The sequence below is a fragment of the Pogoniulus pusillus genome, chromosome 35 (genome assembly GCF_015220805.1).
Source record: "Pogoniulus pusillus isolate bPogPus1 chromosome 35, bPogPus1.pri, whole genome shotgun sequence".
In the NCBI taxonomy this organism is placed as follows: Eukaryota; Metazoa; Chordata; class Aves; order Piciformes; family Lybiidae; genus Pogoniulus; species Pogoniulus pusillus.
The window spans coordinates 10,018,491-10,028,212 of NC_087298.1; the positions used below are offsets into that span (position 1 = coordinate 10,018,491).

General features: G+C 52.9%; 1 protein-coding gene across 2 annotated transcripts in view; it reads right to left on the minus strand.

The window, feature by feature from the left end:
• CAMSAP1 (calmodulin regulated spectrin associated protein 1) overlaps positions 1-5,669 on the minus strand; it is a 45,034-nt gene extending 39,365 nt beyond the window's left edge. The window contains exon 1 of one of the 2 annotated variants that reach the window (XM_064171519.1): positions 5,528-5,669. The gene's annotated coding sequence lies outside the window, so the exon portion shown is untranslated. The remainder of the gene's footprint in view (positions 1-5,527) is intronic. The other variant, XM_064171521.1, reaches the window with a different exon arrangement.
• Positions 5,670-9,722: the final 4,053 nt, after the last annotated feature.

The following is a 9,722-nucleotide window of genomic DNA, read 5'->3' on the forward strand; positions in this document are numbered from 1 at the left end:
AACAGGGGTAATAAATGAGCTCCTCCTGCCTTGCCCACAATCAGGTATGGTTTACCATAGCCAGTCCCACAGTGTAAACACCAATCCCACAGCATAAACACCATAAGGTGGGTTTGCTCCAGGCAGCATCACCACAGAGCAAACGAGAAGAAACCACTCTGCTCTGGTGCATGCTGCACTCCTCTTCCCTCAGGCTGGTTTTTAATCCACGTCCTTCGGGATCAAGCTGCCTGCTGCCAGCACCGCTCATTAGCATTGCTGGAGGAGTGCCTGCTAATCCAGCTCGCCAGCATGGAAAGCTGAGTGACTATCTGGGAAGAGTTTTTTTGCCTTCAGTCTTGCTCAACAGCTCCTACCTGTGCTCTCAGGGGCAATGAGAGGACAAGTCAAGAGGAAAGGCGGAGAGAGGTGAGTTTGTTCAGCCTTCAGAAGAGAAGGCTTAGGGAAGACCCTATTCCCATGTACCAGTGCATAAAGGCTGGCTACCAGGAGGGTGGAGAAGACAAGGGGTGATGAGTACAAGTTGCTCCTAAGGGTGATGCTGATTGGACTCCAGAAGAAAAGTTTTCACCCTGAGAACAGTTAGACATAGGAATCATCTCCTAAGGGAAGACATGGACCACCCTACAAGGAACAGGTTTGAGACTCAGCTTGACAGGGTGCTGGACCATAGAATCAACCAGGTTGGAAGACACCTCCAAGATCATCCAGTTCAACCTATCACCCAGCCCTGTCCAATCAACTAGACCATGGCACTAAGTGCCTCATCCAGGCTTTTTTTGAACCCATGTCACTCAGCCTCTCCTCACAGGGCTGTGCTCCAGACCTCTCACCAGCTTTGTCGCCCTTCTCTGGACACCTTCCAGTATCTCAACATCTTTCTTGAATTGAGGAGCCCAGAACTGGACACAGTACTCAAGATGTGGCCTGACCAGTGCTGAATACAGGGACAGAATAACCTCCCTTGTCCTACTGGCCATGCTGTTCCTGAGCCAGGCCAGGATGCCATTAGGTTGGACTAGATGATCCTTGGGGTCCCTTTCAACCTGGTATTCTGTGAAATGAATCAACAAGATTTTTTTCCAGTTATCCTTACAAAATTTCCATGATGGTCAGAAGTGCTGAGGACGGCCCCAAGAGAGCAGCTTGTGTGTACTTCCAGCCCAGCATGCCTGCAGCCCTCTCCTTACAGCTCTATTTTCAGCCCTGCACTAATTTTGAACACGGCTGTATCTGCTTCCCGCTGCTTAGTCCTGCAGGGCCTCGTTTGCCCTGGTGCTGAGCACTTAATATCCCCTGGGCTGGGATCAACTCAGAGCCTGGGCACTTCTGGAGGTCACTGCCTGGAGATGATGCTGGCACCAGCACCATGGGCTACCTGGGAGGAGGAGAATTCTGTCTCCTCTATGCTGGCAGGCTTTAGCATCTCCCAGAACATGCTGCAGAGTTCAAAGAAAGTTACTTCTTACTAGCAGCTCATCCAGGAAAGAGAGATGTGGCCAAAAAGCCATTTGACATTCTGCCTGAGTGTATGGAGCTGGGGCACTGAAACGTGAAGAGGGAGTGGTGGACTCCTCGTTTTAGTGGCTGCCCTGACAGCTCCAAATACCTTTTCCTCTCTCGCACTGAACAGTTCCCTGTGACAGCTCATCTCGTAGCCAGCCTTCAGGAGGAGAGAGCAGAACATTATTCTTAGCAATAGAGCAGTCACTTCAGCGTGATTACCAACACACCACGGGCACAGCTCCTGTGCCATAATGTCCTTGTCAGTCATTACCTCTACCACTTCATAGGATCATAGGATCACAAGATGCTAGGGGTTGGGAGGGACCCAAAGAGATCATCGAGTCCAACCCCCCTGCTGGAGCAGGACAATGCTATCTAACACAGATCACACAGGAACACATGCAGACAGGCTTTGAAAGTCTCCAGAGAAGGAGACTCCACGACCTCCCTGGGGAGCCTGTGCCAGTGCTCTGTGACCCTTACAGGAAAGAAGTTCCCCCTTGTGTTGAGGCAGAACCTCTTTTGCTGCAACTTACACCCGTTGCTTCTTGCCCTATCCCAGGGAGCAGTGAGCAGAGCCTGTCCCCCCTCTCCTGGCAGCCTTCAGATACTTATAAACATTTACCAAGTCCCCTCTAAGGCTTATTTTCTCCAGACTAAGCAGCCCCAGGTCCTTCAGCCTCTCCTGATCAGCCAGTCCCCTAATCATCCTCATAGCTCTCTGCTGGACCCTCTCCAGCAGATCCCTGTCCCTCTTAAACTGGGGAGCCCAAAACTGAAGGCAGTACTCAAGATGAGGTCTCAGCAGGGCAGAGTAGAGGAGGAGGAGAACCTCCCTTGATCTGCTGGGCACGCTCTTCCTAATACAGCCCAGGATCCCACTGGCTTTCTTGGCCACAAGGGCACATTGCAGTTCCACAGCCCCTGAGGAGTATGCAGCACCATGGCCTTCTGCACCAGGAACTGCATGCGGCAAGCCACGTTTTCCATGGAAATGAAGCAAACAAGTCAAGTTCAGACAGCAGGACTCAGTTTCATTCACGTTTTTACCTTATTCTAAAAGGCAAGGTGCGTGCAGCTCAGCTCTGATGCTGATGAGCACAACGAGTTATTCAGATTGAACTCTTCTCCCCCCGCTTGCTGTGTGTAAATGATGCTGGGGAAGCTCCGCTTCACACCCCCTGCCTGCTGTTAGGTTTCTCCTGTGAGCTATGGGCATTCTCCAAAGCTGCTCCTGCCTCTCCAACCCCAGGGATCAAACTGCTCCAGGGGCAAACGAGCCTAGCAGGCAACACGGGCAGGTCTGCCCCTTGCAGGGAGGGGCTTCCCCCCCAGGCTGGTGTGCACAGGGCGAGGACAATCCCCATCGCTTTACAGTAATGCTTCTATTCAGCACTTATCTTCCAAGTGCTGTACAAACATTAATTAATGACTCTCTTATTGCCAGGGGGAAGAGCTGGCAGAGGAAGGGGTGACAGCTCACCCTGCCTGGCTGGTTTGCTGGAAGCCAACCTTAATATGCCAGCTGCCTGGAGTGGGATGATTCCTCTCCAGGCTTGTGGTTATCTGCAGCAATTACAGCTCTGGAGTTGCTGCCGGTGGGTTTTAAGTACCTCCATTAATAATCGGAAGAGTTTAGTGAGATATTTTTATCTCTAAGTTTATTTGTTTTTCAAGTCCCTGGGCTATGTTTAGGAGGTTGACAGGTCAGTAGCACTCACAGCCCGGCAGGTTTTCCAGAGGGAGTTTCAATACCAAGAGGTTTGTTCCCAGTGTGCCTACCCTGTGCCTTGTTCTTCCTTGAGCATCCCCAACCAGGCAGAACCCAGGGATGTGCTGAGCAAGTGCTGAAAGGGTTTTGAGCATTGCTATGATCTAATTAATGCACAAATTAGATTTTTCTACATTTCCATGGACTTTTATATTCATTAAAACCTTTTTAGCAGCCATATTTGGGTAGTGTTCAGATGGAAGTCGATTTTGATGGGAACTGGGGATTTGCTTTACCCAGATGATTTCTTTTCAAAAGGCACTTCTTTATCCTAAGGACATTTTGGGAAGTCAGACTGTCTTTACCATAAGTGTGCAACTACACAAAGAGAGACTGACTTAACCTCCATCTTTTCCACCACCACTTAAACACTCCTGGAGAGCAATAAATAATTGAGAGGCAGAAGAAACGAAGAAGAATAAACATCTAACTGAATCCTAAAACACAACATCTGCCCTCTGCTCCTGGCTGTGATTTGCAAGGTGCAGTAGCCCAAAGCAAGATTTTGGCTGTTGGGTTTGCAGCTCAAGATAGGCAAAGCCTTGGCACTCCAATACCCACTGAAATGGCTCATAACCCTCCTCTCTCCCCACGAGCTGGTGCGGGGTTATGCTCAAAACCAACATCCTGAACCACTGCTAAGTGTTACCTCTGGGAATTCCCAGCAGGCTCCAGCCAACCTTTCCCAAACTCGTGTTAGAACATCATTGTTTCACTGAAATCTTTTACATCCACTGCACAGAGGGAGCTCTTTGCGTGGGAACAAAACCGGGGCCGCCTTGTTCTAGGTCCCCCAGGGGATGAACAAAGGCAGAAGTGGCCTGCTGGGTCCTGGAAAATCACCTCTTCCATCCCAGAGGAAGGAGGGATGTGTCTCAGCCAGGCATTTTCCTTCTCCTGGGGCAGCTTTGTGTGATGGTCTCAACATACTGGGGGTATTTTAGGGAAAAGAGATGGATTTTAAGCTTAACTATAAAGCACACAGTCCTGGGCTGGGGGGACAGCACCACAATATGCCCCAAATTATTTGATGTGCAAAACTTCATCCCAGAGAGCAGAAACTGCCTCAAATGCAAATTATTAAAGCTCCTCTCGTTCCACCTCTGCAGGGTCTGCCAAGGGGTGGGCAGTGGCTTCCCACTGCATTTCAACTCATTTCCAGTCAGTATTTTTAGCTCCTGCCATACTGGTGGGACACAACTCCTGGTTCACCTCACTGCCAGCTCCCTGTCACAGCTGAGGCTTTCCTTGGTGTCCCTGTCCTCTCTCACCCTGTCTCTAGAAAGATGGCAAAACAAGCAGTGCCTTCCTCACCCCCTTGGGTTCTGGCCAGCTTGCACATGCTGTGCTTGATCACTCTTAAATCTGCAGCCAAAGAAATATGTCAATGCACAAATTAGAGCAATTGAAACACCTCAGTCCTGCTTGGCCAGGTCCTACTTTGCAGCAAGAATTTGATGACTGTAAAACTCAAAACACCAAGAACACCAAGCAGGAAACCAAATCACACCAGTGGCTCCTAGCCATGGCACCAAAGTGCCTAACAAACCTCTCAGCAAACATCTCAGATAGACAGGAGCAGGCAGGGGGCAGCCCAGTGCCCACACTCCTGGCAGGGATGCCAATGCCTTTGGGCACATGTCCTGTCCCTCTGTGCTGCAGGGCTTGGTACATAGGCTGCCTGCACGCCTGGGGGTGCCTGAAGCTGGAGATCTTCTGTTACTCTTTCCAAAGGTTGAGCACATGCCAAGATTAGCCAAGGCAACCTGTGGCTCTGCTTGAGCAGGATGTGGCCCTGAGCCAGGATGGGTCGGAGCAAGCCTGTGACACCCAGAGCAGCACCCAGAGCTGAAATGGCTTCTAAGGGCCCCATCCTGCTGTGGTAGGGTGACCTCACTGTCCCAGCTGAAGCAGGTGACTCAGGCCATCAGGAACAGATGGTGCCCACACGTGTGAGGCTAGATGAGCCTGGTTCCCCCTACACAGAGTTGAACCCCCAGGTCCCCACCCATGGTGAGGCTGATACTTGCCCAGCTCCACTCTGCCCTGGGCTTCCCTCACTCCTAGAGTCGAGAGATGGCTCAGAGCAGCCCATACTACCCGTGAGCACGCAGAGAAGGGGATGCTGCAGAGGACACCCAGATCCTCGGGGTTGGCACGTCGGGTGCCGCTGGGAGAGACACGCGGATGCTCTAAGACCCCCGGCAGAAGGCCCCCACGATCCATAAATCCCCGACAGCGCTGACTTACTGGTGACAGACGGCGACATCCTCAGAGCCCCGGGGGTCGCCGGGGGCTAGGGACAGCAAGCTGCGACGTAGGAGCCCACGGCACGTCCCAGGGGCTCAGCGCCGGGGGGTTCGGTCCCCTCCGCTGCCCGGGAAGGGCCGGGGGGAATGGGACAGCGCTGCCCTCCCCAGCATCACCGCCGTCACCACGGCAACTGCCGGGTGAGTCACGCTGCTGCGAGTGACATCAGAGGTGCGGAGGAGGGGGCCGGGGGCAGGAGGGGCTGAAGGCGATGCCAGGAGCGGATATTCCCAGTTTGGTTTTGCTGGTTAAAGCCGGAAGGTTTTGTGCGGGGGAAAACTTCCATGTCCATCCTCACCCGGGCAGCATCTCCCCTCGGCCCTGGCGGAATTTTGCAGGAGATGGATGGAGTCGGGATGGGAGGAGATGCTGGAGCTCCTTCATGGGTCAGCTCTCTCTCTGCCTGTGGTAGAGACTGGAACAGAGCAGGATGAACATCCCAGACAGACAAGAACCCTCCTGCCTGTGCTGCCCTTGAGTCTCAGATCTGTTCAAAACACAACCAGAGTCAGTAAACCAGTTTAGAAAGCACCTGCCCAGGCTGGCTGTGCCTTGACTCCAGGCACACAAACACAGGGAGGTCACTTGCAGGAGGACAGGTAAGGGTCTTGTCTTCAGCCACACCGCTCCTGCAAATCAGCCCCATGGACCCTGCCAGCACCAGGGAGGCACTCGCAGCTCCCCAGCACGGCCACGCTGGGAGCTGGAAAGGGACCTCGCCTGGAAACGAGGCAAGCAGGGGAAAGAAGCAGCACCTGGGCACATACACAACAGGGTTAGAGACCACCACAGACAAATGCTCCATATCTGGGCGTATTTCAGAGCGTTTTGGTAGCACATTGGCTCGTGGCTGTGCAGGGTTTCCTTTTACATCCTTCGCTAGCCACAGCCAGCAGTGCTGACGCTCCAGCCCCTCTCTCTCACAGCTCCATCAAATCGAGCCCGATGAGACAGAATGGAATATTTTTAGTAGGATGAGAGTTCTGCACGAGGCTCTGTGCTCTGCAGGAGGAGTGCCAGGTCAGACAGGGAGGCAGCAGCTCCACCAGCTCCAAGAAATAAACTTTTCTCAGCTCCCTGAAGGAGCAGCCCCAGGAGCATCACTCACCTGTCCCCTGCACCAGCCACCCTCTCAGGGGCTTCTCGGTATGCTTCCTGACGTGGGATTGGGATCAGGGAACCCAGCAGTTGGGGCTGTTATTTTTAGCCCAGCAAACTATAAATACAGCCCACGGTAACCCACAGAAATCTGAGTGACTTCTTGGCTCGGGAAGCGACGGCTCCGGGGAAGCCCACGGCAGGCAGAGGTGCCAGGCCAGCACAGCACTCCCCTGCGGTGGTGAGAAGGGCACCGTCCTGCTTCCAGCCACCTGAGCTGCACGAAAAGACGAGGCCCTTCAAACCACTTGCAGGCACGGTGCTGCTGCGAGGGCACGGAGAGGGCTGGCAGGAGGATTGAGCTGCTGCCACCTCCTGCCTGTGCGGGCAGAAGAGAGGAAAGAAGAGATGGGGAAGGATCGCTCGGGGGACAGAGTGCAGGCTCCATGGAGAACTGTGCGGTTTTTCTCTCCTAGGTGAATGTGTGTGGGAGCAGGGGGAAGGCTCCTGGCTGGGGGGAGGGCAGGCATAGAGGGGGAAGGTGGAGAGCACCTCATGATTCATTGCGTGCAGCCTGGCAACGAGCTCCTCGGTAGGGGAAAACACAGATGGAAGAGGGCTGCTGCAACGCCGAGCCAGCAGCATGGAAATAGCCACCCGGGGTCCTTTTAGGGATGCTTTAGAAGGGTCTGATCTATTTTCCTTTTCTTGCATGCTTCATGGAGGAGCTGCGTGGGGTGTGAGGATCCAGCAGCCTGCATCACCTGGCTCACTTTGGTTGGGACTATGAGGAAACAGAACAACCCAAAATATCTAATCCCATGTGCCAGGAAATCCAGAGAGGTGTCCCAGCCGCCTCCCCCCACCTCCAGCGTCACACAATAGGAAGGGGTTGAAACAGATGCACGGATGGAGGCAGCAGTTCAGCACCATGGGCTGGACTATTTCAAGGCCTGCCCTGCACAGCAGCAGTGAGGAGGAGTGACATAAATAATTCAGCTAAAGCCTGGGCACATGGAAGCTGCCGTGGGTACGGGACTCCCGAGCACGCATTCCCAGCAGAGCAACCCTTCCTCAGAGGACAAATAGAGGTTTGCTTCCACATGAATGTGGTTTGTGCCCAAGCTGCAGCTCATAAAACCCAAGCAGCCACATCATGCATAAGCACTACGAGTCTTCCATGAATAATTTTCTCAGCAGCTGCTGACACCTGCACAGCACCAAGCACCCAGAGAAGCCCTCACCAAGAATTAAGCATGAAGCCTCTGTTTGTGCTGTGCATGCAGAGCCCTGGTGTGGAACCAGCTCAACCAGCTCCTCATCCATGCACGCCACTTCCCGGAGTGGGAGAGAGCTCATTATGCAACTGCTGATGGCATCGCGAACCAAACCTGTTTGAGCTGCAAAGCTCCCCGGTGACAGCAGGTGGGGAAGGAACAGGACCATGTCCTGGGCTGCAGGATCTGTGCAGGGCCTCAAGACATGGAGTTTGCATCCTCCTACCTGCTGCATCAACCACACACAGCCAAGCACCCAGAACAGGGCAGGCAGCAGCCATGCTGCTGAAGCCCAGCACCCAGAATCATGGTGACTTGGCAGGCTCTGAACTTCAGCCTTATATCTGGGCAGCAGCTCCTTGGCCAGCCATGTGATTTACACCCTCAGCAAGCTGGTCACCTCTCCAGGTTTATTTTGGTCTGGTGTGGTTTGGTCCAGCACATCTCGAGTTACTGACATCCCTCCCCCAGCTCCACCAGTGACCGGATTCCTGGTGACACTGGATACACAGGGCTTGGGCACTGCTGTCCCTTCTCAGATCACACTCACTGGCAGTCCTAGCATCACTGTTCACATGTGTATGCTACAGGCCTGCCCCATGTCCAGGCCCATACCATGGGAGCAATGGATCCACCTCATGGTGCAACTCTGCATTTGAAGCAAAAGCTTTTGAGCAGTGACAGACAAGAATTTCCTCCACTAATTCTGCCCCAAAACCTGCTTCCCCTAGAGCAAAGCATCTCCAGCAGCTTCCAGAGCTGCTGCTTCCTTTGGCCAATTCCTCTCTCATAGTAAAAACAGCACTAAAACAAACCAGCTCAATGAAGCACAGAGCAAATGTCAGGATTGCCACATGGGGACTGCAGTCCTGATCCAGGAGCAGTGAGCTGCCAAGGGTGCAGAAGCTCCCAGGAGCATCATCTGTCTCTCCTTCCGTTTCTGCTGGCACCTACTGCAGACAGACACATTTGAGGAGCCAGCCAGGTAGCTACAACATTCTGCTTCTCCTCATGGACTAAAGGGACCAGTAAGCATCAATTCAGAGGAGAAGGATGAGCAGATAGAAGGAGAGAGCCTGACCATGGCACAGCTTGCTAGAAGAGACTCTAACAAAGCACCTGGTGAGGGAATGGGGGAAGATGCTTTTGCCATGCCCTGTGTGTTATTAGCAACATCTCACCTTACCAACAGCAAGTTGCATTTTCACAGCAAAGTGCAGCAGCCCATACTTACTCTCCTCACCTTTCAAAGCACAGACTTGGCCTTTGCTGGAGATGACTTTTGGGCCAAGGCAGCAGCAGGCTTCTCTCCTTATCGCTGCTGGCGAACACCAGCAACACATTGCTGTGCCGAAAGCTCTCTTCATCTCGAGAGTTGACAAACACTGTGCCAATTACAGCTCATCTTGTCACTCAGATAGCACCACTTCTTAACTTTTAAGGTGTGGATTTCTGCTCAGACCTGCTGTACCAGTTTGGGTGCAGAAGCACCATTATCTAGTGCTACACCACAAGCTGCTTTATGGCTTTATTCAGTTGGTTTCCTTTTGAATTAATGGACAGCTGGACCTTTGAACTGTCCTGCAGCCTCGTCTGTGCATTAAAGGAAATGCAAGTTAGGGCCCATCTGCCACCGAGAGAAACCTGCATTTAACAGCACCACATTTACAAACCTGCACTCAACCACAAGCGTTCAGATGTCTCATGCCCTAATCCTCCATCGTTCAGGGGATGCAATGAAAATGACTCTGAACTCCTCA